Raw genomic sequence first — 10,492 nt, 5'->3', positions numbered from 1 at the left:
CCATGAACATCTTCAATTTTCTTAAAACCCCCTCAATGAATTCGGAGGCTCAAAATGACAGGCAAACCACTGGCAATCTTTAGAGGGAGGCAGATAAAGTAGTTGCAGGCAATACTAATGTTCCTATATAGGCATGCTTGTATGCTACGCGTCCTTTCTAGCGTTCTACGTAGCCTTCCATCCCGAAAGTGAACGCACATCGCACTGTTAATAAAGTTGTTACAAAGTGAAAAAAAAAAGCACTGTAGCCGCTGCCTCTTTCCTTAGCGGGTTGGTTGGAAATGGCGACGCCTATGTACAAGTATAAGCCAATAGGATTGCGGGAAAGTTTGAGTTTGACTCGAGGCGTTTATTAGTGATTTGTATTTGTAATCAGCAGTGGAGGCCGGGCGCTTGACTGGAAGATCGGTTGAGAGGGAGGTGAGGTCAGTGCTCGGGCGCTGTGAGGTATGAGGAGCTTCCTTCCATCGCTGTTATAGGATCATTCTTCTACTGCTAGCTGTGGTTTGTTTTCACCATTTCAGCAGAGGATTTCTTCGTGTGTACCTGACCAGTGTACGGCATTGTATATGACAAAGCCGTCAATTGATCCATTACAAGGGGGAAGGTCCTGGAGCTGAAAGTTGTGATTGCTGGAGTTCCTCTCACGATCTCTTTTAAATACTCCATTAACTGTCTACAATATGTATGACTTAGTAATGGATCTGTGTATGATTTTACCTTAGTAACAGTCACCAACTGAAAAGAATAGACACTGTTGTTCTGTGCTTTGTCAGTGTGGAGTCATCAGTCAGTGGGACCTCTGTAGTTGTAGTGTTTATATCATGCCTGTAAGGGCTCATTCACACTAGGAATTGCATGTGAATCACAAAGGAATGCTGTGCCATTCACATGCAGTTCTGTGCAGTGTCATTTCAGCCCATTAGTCTTGGATGGGCTAAAATTGCACCACACTACTTTTTAAGTGCAGGGAGTGCGACCAGGTGCCTTCAGATGCAGTGCGTTTGCGACCTGCGTTTGGGCTGTCAACTTTATCTGAGCCCGTAGCAGATCGCAAAGGTATCGCTTTCAGAATGCAGTGCGGGAACACGGCTATCCCGCATTGCATTCATGTGTGAACAGTCCCTAATGCCAGACATGACATGTGAGTCGCACCACATTGCTGAGCAGATCCCATGCGATGTAAATTCAGCCATACAGTTTGGTTGAAATCGCATGGTATTTGCACCAAAATGGTGCAGGACCCCCCCCCCCTTTTTTTTTTTTTTTGTTCCATACTGGAATCTGTTCGCATTAGTGTTCGGACCCATGCGATCTGATTCCACAGTTTCCACTGCGATGTCAGTGTGAGCTGCCTGCGATTCAGATGCTATGCGGGAACCTGCACAGGAATTATGATGGTTCCCGCATTGCACCAATGTGAACAGTTCCTCAAGCTGGGTACACGCTGGCCAAAAACTGGCTGGTTCACCAAGAACTTACTGACTTTAGATCAGTGTGTACGTCTGTCTGTCAGTAGCCAGTCAACCGTCTTCTGACAAAGGTACATGCTGGAAAAATCAACATCTGATCAGCGCTTATGACCAATGTTTTGCTGATCTGTGTGTTCTGGCGGGAGTGTATTCTGAGCCTCGGTTCACACTAGGGCGACCTGTGAGGCGACCTGGTCACCTCGCAGGTCGCCTCCCATAGGGAAGCTGCGGACCCGTTCTAATAGGAGCGACACAAGTCGCTCCGACCTAGAAAAAGGGTCCGGAGCTTCTTTGGGGCGACCAGGAGGCGACCGCTATAGACTTCAATGTTATGAAGTCCGTGGCGGCTGCTCCGAGGTCGCGGCGCGCTGCTCGCACCGCGATCTCGGAGGTCGCCCCCCGGGAAGTAGCGTCGCGGTAGTGTGAACCGGCGCTAGCAGTTTCCCTGTAAAAAAAAAAAAAAAAAAAACAAGACACAGCTGGGAAGATCACCGCACCAACGTTGCGTTGGTACAGCTATCTGATATATATATATATATATCTATATCTATCTATTATTATATATATATATATATTATTATGATTTTTTTTTTTTTTTTTTATTTTTTTTTCCCTTATGCCCGCTGGGTTGAACAAATAAAAACTTCCGTTTTGTATTAGGCTTTAAGGGGAACTAAACTGGACTATGGTTTTCAGGAAGCTGCTATTTTGGCCTTTGTTTGATCTGCATCTTCCACGATACTGCACATGCGATCGAATATGACCCAAGCCATTTGATGGGTTGGTAGTTTGGTTGACAGCACAACTAATATGACAGTTATATTTTCTGCCAATGGTTTTAATTCCACTTTATGATTAATTTCCCCTACAGTACATTCTGTTGACAGGGAAAGGAGAGTGTATGTTTATGGACAAACCCGTGCATGAAAAAGCGCTCGTGGAGGCTTTGTGTCTGCAGGAAACTTTAAAGTTGGAGGACACAGCCGTTGCAGTCGGCGACACCGGGGCAGTTTGGCACCCACAAATCTTCCAAGGTTGTGGTAGAAAAAATGCTGCGCTAACATAAATAGTCAACAAATAGCCGCTGACACTCCAACAGACTGTGATGGCAACCAAATATAAACATAAATTGTGCAGTGCTCAAATGTTAAAGTGAGTACAATGGGATACACACTGAAATGCAAAAATAAAGTCCAATATTCAAAATTGGACAAAAAAGGAAGGTGATCAGTCCCACATAGAAGAGTATATAAAGGTAAGTTGCTCTAAGCAATGAATAATAATTAACCAAAAATATTATATCAAAAAATGTGAATGAAAGTGACAAAGTGAAGTCATACACAAATATACTTAAAATGTGTGAAACACAAATGCTTCCAATAATTTGAGTTCAGAAGTCCATTAAAATGATGATAAACTATCAAAAGGAAATAAAGTCTGTGTGAAGTCCTTAAAATCTACAAAATGCTGGAAAAGGCCACTGGAAGTGCAAACTCCTTACCGGATAGAAATAAATAAATTGCCCAGATCAAATAATATCGAATCCAGCCAGGAACGACTTCTGGATAAATCCTCAGGTGTCCGGGAAGACTCAGCAATCATATACCAGGTGCATGTAAAAAATAAGAGATTCCATAGCATAATACTGCATAAATTCAATAGGTATCTACACCCAAAGTGCAATCCACTGCGGTATGTGCTGCCAGGATAGGTACCACCACCAATACAAGCTGCTTACCAGACATGTATTAGATAATGACCAAAGGAAAGTGATAGATAGTGATGACCATCACCCATAAGTCCGATCTGCTTACCAGAAAAGAGCAAATAGGTGAATATCGAGTAGCCAGTAAGAGCAACCTCTTATAACACCCCAAATGGCAATCAAGGGGAGACCACCGCACCAACGATGCGTTGGTACAGCTATCTGATAGATAGAGATATATTGTAATGTTCCGGTACCTTTGGTACCCTAAATTACACTTTCCACAAGTGTATGCGCCCCACCATTTACTTTTGGAAAGGTGCGCATACACCTTTAAGACTGGAGCTGTCATCACCCAGCGCCGGACTAGATGGCTATTTAAAGCGCCGGTTCTCACTCACATGTGTTCGTTCAAACACCCTTACCTGGATGCTAACCTTGCTTGAAGCTTCCATGCTTGCAAGCTTACCTCGCTGACGGAACCTCGCCGCGCTGATCCCTGTATCCCGCTACTGGATCATCCGCCTCTCCTGAACCACCCTTCGGCTGTATCGCTAATAGTGCTAAGTACCCCGCAGGGGAATTCTCTATAAACTTATACTAAGCTTACTCTATCTAGCTCTGCATAGTAAAGACTGTTTATCAAATCTGCATAACTAGATTGCTAGCTCTTGAGACTACTGCTACTTTTCTGCACTGGGTTGATCTCTTTTGTATGTCCACCGGCTATTCTGTCATCTGCTACCATACAACATTGCTAAACCTTCCTGCATCCATCTGCTACTGTCTCACCTTCAAGTGTCTATCACCTACCACCTCCACTCAACCTATCCCTCAACCTTCATCATTGTGTTACCACATACATAAAGTCATTCTAGGAACCAGCTTGCTAATTGTGTGTATTTACTGGCTGAAATAAGACCTTCCACACATGAGTCATTGAGGTTGGGAATGGTATCTCAGCATATCTCTTACATGACTACTGACGTGGAACTATTTCTGCAGCTGAAAATCCACACCATATAAGAAACGCAGGAGCGTTATATATTTTGTTTAGTTTGTCGCACTTTAAGTTGCTGCTCACCTATTTAGGAGCTTAGCGCAGTTATCCCCCCAATTTTCCACATAGAAGAGTGAATACTTGTGATAAATCCCACACCAAAAAGAGAATATAATTCACTCACGAGATGGCATGGACCCAAAGTACCTTACAGCAATTGGGTCATGCAGGCTGAAAGTGATGATCTCCTTGGAACAGATGGCAGAGGCTTCCACAAATTCTCCTCCAAATTGTGGATATAGGAAGGTCACTCAAGGATGGTACACATATGGATATCTGGAAATTCCCACTCAGAAAGGTGTATGTGGGATGAATCGAAAGACACCATAGCGTTATACCATTTAAATGGTTTATTAAAGCAAAGAAAGTAATACTTACCATGGGTCAGATGGTAAGAAGCATTCAATACAATTCGGCACTCTTGACAATTCTAACCCTATGGAAGGGTGACATGACATCTCTCGATTCTTTCATGAGCTTCTTAAACTGTAACGATAGGGGCATTCAATTGTCCTATGAAGCTAGTGATGTGCAGATACATTTTCTAGATCTTGAGATCTCCCTTAGTAATAATCAGATCATTACAAAGACTTATTTCAAAAGTACAGATCGCAACTCGTATCTCCCTACAGACAGTTGCCACCACAAGTTGGTTGAGTTCAATACCAAAAAGCCAATTTACCAGGCTTAAGCGGAACAGCACCCGTAGTGAAGATTTCCTGAAAAATAGATTTATTGTAAAAGGTTATAAATCTACAGATTTGGATATCCAAAAATTTTCCCATATTGATAGGTCTTCTTTATTATCAGACTCACAAAGACGGGTGAACTCGGACTATGCCAAGTGGTCGTTTTTTTTTTTTTTTTTAAACTGAATTTTCTTTACAGTACACGTCCATTAAGAATATTATTAGAAAACATTGGGACATTCTTAGAAATGATAGAATTTTACAATCTGTCCCCCAGAACGGGCTATGACTACTTTTAGGGGAGCCCCATCCCTAAGAGGCCAATTGGCCCCTAATGTTATAAATGAACCTGTTAAACCCACTTTTTTTTCACAATTTTATTGTTTTTTTCCCGTGCAGAAAATGCAGAGTCTGCAAATTGAATGCGGACTCTAGGAGGAAGTTTCTGACTTTCCAATCCAATACCACCAATGGGATTTACGATATCAAGTTTTTTGCTACCTGTAACACTACCTATGTAGTTTATTTGATTACATGTCTGTGCAAAAAACAATTTTATATTGGTTGGACTAAAAGAACTTTCTCCATCCGTGTAAATGAACACATCTCTAATATTATTGCTGGAAAAATCAATCATAGTGTCCCAAAACACTATTTAACCCATCATAATAAAGATCCCAAGGGCACTACCTTTCAAGTGAATGACAGATATGCTATCCCATGGAGAGGAGGGTCTGGTTAACGGTGAGTTTCCCGCCTTATGGCCTAAATGTTGAGTGAGACATCAACGCTTTTATTAGTACCTCTTAAGTTTTGATGTTCCCACCCACATTTGTCCTGGGATTGGACACATATTTGTACACAATTTTATTTAACTTTTAATATTATGGTCCTTTGTCTGTGTTGCTTTTTAATGTACCTTTTTTTAGATTAATATTTTATAACGAATCCAGAGAGGTTCTATATGCTTTTACATGGTTTTATCATTCCATTTATGGAGTTTTTATAAATCTATTTATGTAATTTTATGCGGTTAATTGGCACAATTGTTATGATGTATATTCTATGAGATTTTTATTATGTAATCTATTGTTCCCCAATTCAATATTTTTAATTTATTCCATTGAGCGTACTTAATTTATCACCAGCCATTGTTGGTGAATTGCTGTTGATCTATCATCCTTATGGTTTATGGTCACTTCCTGGTCTGAGATGGAGGCTTGGGTGCATCCTAGGGTCACTTCCGGGTACGTGATTGCGTCATTTCCTGGCGCCACAGGAAGTGATGCTAAATGTACACAATCACTGTTTGGCCAGTGAGAAAAGCTGACAGCGTCACTTTCTGATGACGCTTAGTTTTTTCCAACCAATTGGACATGTTTACTTTTTAAGAGTGTCATTTCCTGGCGACGGAACGCCCCCTTTGAATTCATAGGGAGGCTTGAACCGCAAGCCAATGTGGCATGGCCACAACAATGTGAGATATTGAAACAATGCCCATTTGGATTGGTTCTTAATAATGAAGATGCCTCCTAATTGGTGCACTAAAAGGAGGCTTGATTTACATGCTGGCACCATATTTGAATGGTCCGGTTTGTCATCATTTTCTGATTTCTATCAGCTGCTCCTATACACCTCCTATAAATACAAGGTATGTTGATTCAGGCACCAGGCTAATTCCTTTGAAAATGTTGTGTAATGAAACGCGTTAGAATTGTCAAGAGTGCCGAATTGTATTGAATGCTTCTTACCATCTGACCCATTGTAAGTTCATTGCTTTCTTTGCTTTAATAAACTATTTAAACGGTATCACGCTATGGTGTCTTTTCGATTTATCCCACATACACCTTTCTGAGTGGGGATTTCCAGATATCCTTGCGTGTACCATCCTTGAGTGACCTTCCTATATCCACCATTTGGAGGAGAATTTGTGGAAGCCTCTGCCATCTGTTCCAAGGAGATCATCACTTTCAGCCTGCGTGACCCAATTGCTGTAAGGTACTTTGGGTCCATGCCATCTGGTGAGCGAATTATATTCTCTTTTTGGTGTGGCATTTATCACAAGGATTCACTCTTCTATGTGGAACTGGTCACCTTCCTTTTTTGTCTAATTTTGAATATTGGACTTTATTTTTGCATTTCAGTGTGTATCCCATTGTAAATCTTCCAAGGTGACAAAGGTGTTCCCCCTATTCTACCGGTTTTGACAAGATTGTCACTAGTTAGTGGAGTTCCCCAAAACGCATGGTTGGAATACCTAAGCGCTTCGTTAGGAGATATCCCTTTGAGGAGTCACTTCTGAAGAAACAAAGGGTTCCACTGTCGGTGGACTCTCAGGATTCCCGGCTAAATAAGGCCACAGTTTGCCGGTGGAGGATTCTCCATCCTTTTTAAGGATCATGTGGACAAGAGAGCTGAGGATCTGGTCCATTATCTTTTCACCGTGGCATGTTCAATGTTGTCAAAGTAAATATCTCTTAAACGTTTAGGACAGGGCTTGACAAATTTGCCTGAAATCTAGGAGCCAGCTAAAGTTAGGAGCCAGTTTTTTTTTTTTTTTTAAACAACCAAGCTTTATTTCCAAAAAAATAACATACAAAATTTACACATAAAGACTACTAGAACCCCACTCTCCTCTATAGGGCAATCTGATGGAAACAGACCGTCTGTCTGTTTCCATCTGATGCCATCTGATCCGATCCAGGGGATGGATAGAAAATAGAACCACCATCCGTCTGTTTTTGGCGAACAGGATCCGATGGCGGCAGATTACCGCTCCATAGAGCAGACTGAAGGGTCCGATCAGGTCTGCCTTCAGGCAGACCTGATCAGACAGCCCGTGTGAAAGGGGCCTTCGGCTGTGGGCATGGCGATCAGGGAAAAAAAGATTATATAATTTTTTTTTTTTTTTTTAATTATTAAAACCTTTTAAGCAAAGGTAAGTGGACAGGGAGATGAAGCCTGTAAAAACTTCCCTCTCATCTCTCCTCTTGGGGAAGGAGATGGAAAGGCAGGGGAAACAGCCATTAGGTTACTGCTTGTCAAGCTCCCAGCCACCACAAGAGGGCACCAGTTCCCCATTCTCTCACTAAAAAAGGCCGAAAAGCCGCTGCCTCAATTTTCGGACGGCGCGGAAGTCCGTGCACTCGGGTAGAAGGTGGGGGGCGCAAAAGGGACAGGACACCTCCTGCAGGGCATCCCAGGCGCCAGGTCGCTATTTCTAGTCGCCAATGCGTCCTGGTGCCCGGGGTTTGTCGAGCCCTGGTTTAGGAGATATTTAGAGTACCTATAGGTAAGCCTTAGCTTGCCTATAAGTTTAAGTTCAAAGATAGGGTTTACAGCCTCTTTAAGGGACACCCACATCTGGGGTCGGGGGACGTCTTTGCCTTTTTTCAGACTGTGGACCTTGCTCATTCAGGACAAATGGATCCACGAGTTGATTCAGTTTGGTTACAGGATCAAGTTTCGGCCTTGCCTCCGGCTAAGTTCTTTCCTTCAAACTTTTGCCTTTCTCACAATCGGCTACGTGGCAGTGGAGGACCTGTTGGCGCAAGGAGTCATTTTGTCGGTTCCAGAGTCTGAACGTTTTCAAGGTTTTTATTCAAATCTGTTTACAGTTCCCAGAAACGTTTTGCCATGGAAGAGGAACACTATAGATTAGTGGCGCTACCATTTGGTTTCCCCTCCACTCCTCGGATGTGCACAAAGGTTTTGGCCCCAATGCTGGCCTTGCTATGATGGCAGAAGGGGATTGCGGTACTGGATTATCTGGACGAGTCTTCTTCGGCTCTAGAAGCCGACTTGGGACATTACTATGCAAACTCTTAAGGAGTTCGGATGGAAGCTGAATTTTCAAAAATCGGCTTTGACTACTTGGGTCTGACGCTGGACTCGGCGTTGGCCTGGATGTTTCTTTCACAGGCGACTCATCTGAAGTTGCAGGATGCGATTCGGCTCTTGTTGTCCAACCGTTAGTTGTTACTCAGAATTTGCATGTAAGTGCTGGGCCTGATGATCTCCATTTTTGAGGCGATTCCGTTTGCTCAGTTTCATACCAGACCTCTGCAAAGAGAGCTTCTTGCCAAATGGAGCAAGGATCTGCAGTCGCTGGACGTTCTGATCCTGTTGAGTCGGGGGGTCTCTGATATGGTTGCTCTACTCCCCGGCCCTTTGCCTAGGAAAGTATTTCTTCCCCTGTATTGGACAATAGTTCCACAGATGCCAGTCTGTTCCGGTGGAGAGGTGTCTTGGGAATATACTCGGCTCAAGGTGTTTGGACTCGAGGAGTCCTGGCTGCCGATCCACATCCTGGAGATTCGGGCGATCAGACTGTCTGTCTTAGTGGATGGATCGTCTGCAAGGATGCCCAGTGAGAATACAGTCAGAAAATGCTACGGCGGTGGCATATGTCAATCAAGGGGGCCCAAGGAGTGCCCTGGCAGCTCGGGAGGTAGCCAGCATGCTGAGAAGGGCAAAACGATAAGTTCTGGCCCTCTCTGCTATGCACTTTCTGGGGGTAGCTAATTGGCAAGCGAACTATCTTAGTCGGCAGATGTTGGATCAGGGAGAATGGTCCCTTCATCCAAAGGTGTTACATCAACTGTCTCCGGTGGAGGACTCCCCATGTGGACCTGTTGGCCTCCCGTCTCAACAGGAAGGTGCAGAGGTTCGTGTCAATGTCTCGGGATCCTCTGGCCGACGCTGCATATGTCCTGGTGGCCCCTTGGTCAGTATGTCTGATTTACGCCTTTCCTCCAATACAACTTCTTCTGTTGAGACTGTTACGCAGAATGGATTCCAGTAATTCTGGTGGTGACCAGGGCCTATTTTGCGATTCGGCACTGCGTGACTTTAACGGACAATTGTGCGGTTGTGCGACGCTGTACCTAAACTAATTTGACGTCCTTTTCTTCCCACGAACAGAGCTTTCTTTTGGTTGTATCTGATCACCTGTGCAAATTTTTTTTTTTTTTTTTTATTTTTTTTTGCGGGATTTCAGCGGACAGATCGGACCCTTGACTGACATTTTTGACACTTTTGGGGTTACCAGTGACATTACTACAGTAAACAGTGGTATACATATGCACTGTTACTGTAAAAATGACACTGGCAGTGAAGGGGTTAACCTTTTTTAGAGGGTGGGGCTAAGTGTGTCCCTAGGGGCGTGCTTCTAACTGTGATTGGATGTGGCTTGAGGTGTAAGAACAGAGATCAACAGTCCTACATAGCAGAACCGCATGATCTCCATTCTTACACAGGGAAGAATGACAGTCAGCTTTGTTTACATTAGCCGCCTGCCTTTCTCCCGGTGTAATGAATGATCGAAAGTGCCCGGCGGATATCGGGTCCGCCTAGCACGCGGTGGGGGGGGGGGGGGTTGTCCGTGACCGAGTGGAAGCGCGCCTCTGTCGGCCCTCGCTCCCTAGAGCCTCACAGGCTAGTGACGTAGCCCTACGTCGCTTTGCCTGTGAGGGTCTGACCGCCGCCGTAAATAGTTGTGCGTCGGTCAGCAAGTGGTTAACTGTGAGTCGGACATGAAGATATATTAAGGGTGGAGGCGGGGATA

General features: G+C 43.9%; 1 protein-coding gene across 2 annotated transcripts in view; it reads left to right on the top strand.

Moving 5' to 3' along the window:
• The first annotated feature begins 387 nt into the window (after positions 1-387).
• NDE1 (nudE neurodevelopment protein 1) overlaps positions 388-10,492 on the top strand; it is a 126,157-nt gene continuing 116,052 nt past the window's right edge. The window contains exon 1 of one of the 2 annotated variants that reach the window (XM_082260192.1): positions 388-420. The gene's annotated coding sequence lies outside the window, so the exon portion shown is untranslated. Of the gene's footprint in view, positions 426-10,492 lie in introns of both variants that reach the window. The other variant, XM_082260193.1, reaches the window with a different exon arrangement.

Source organism: Pelophylax lessonae (assembly GCF_965119305.1).
Source record: "Pelophylax lessonae genome assembly, chromosome: 6".
Classification (NCBI taxonomy): Eukaryota; Metazoa; Chordata; class Amphibia; order Anura; family Ranidae; genus Pelophylax; species Pelophylax lessonae.
Note: the sequence above shows the minus strand (reverse complement) of the source record. Positions and strands in the feature narration are given on the sequence as shown.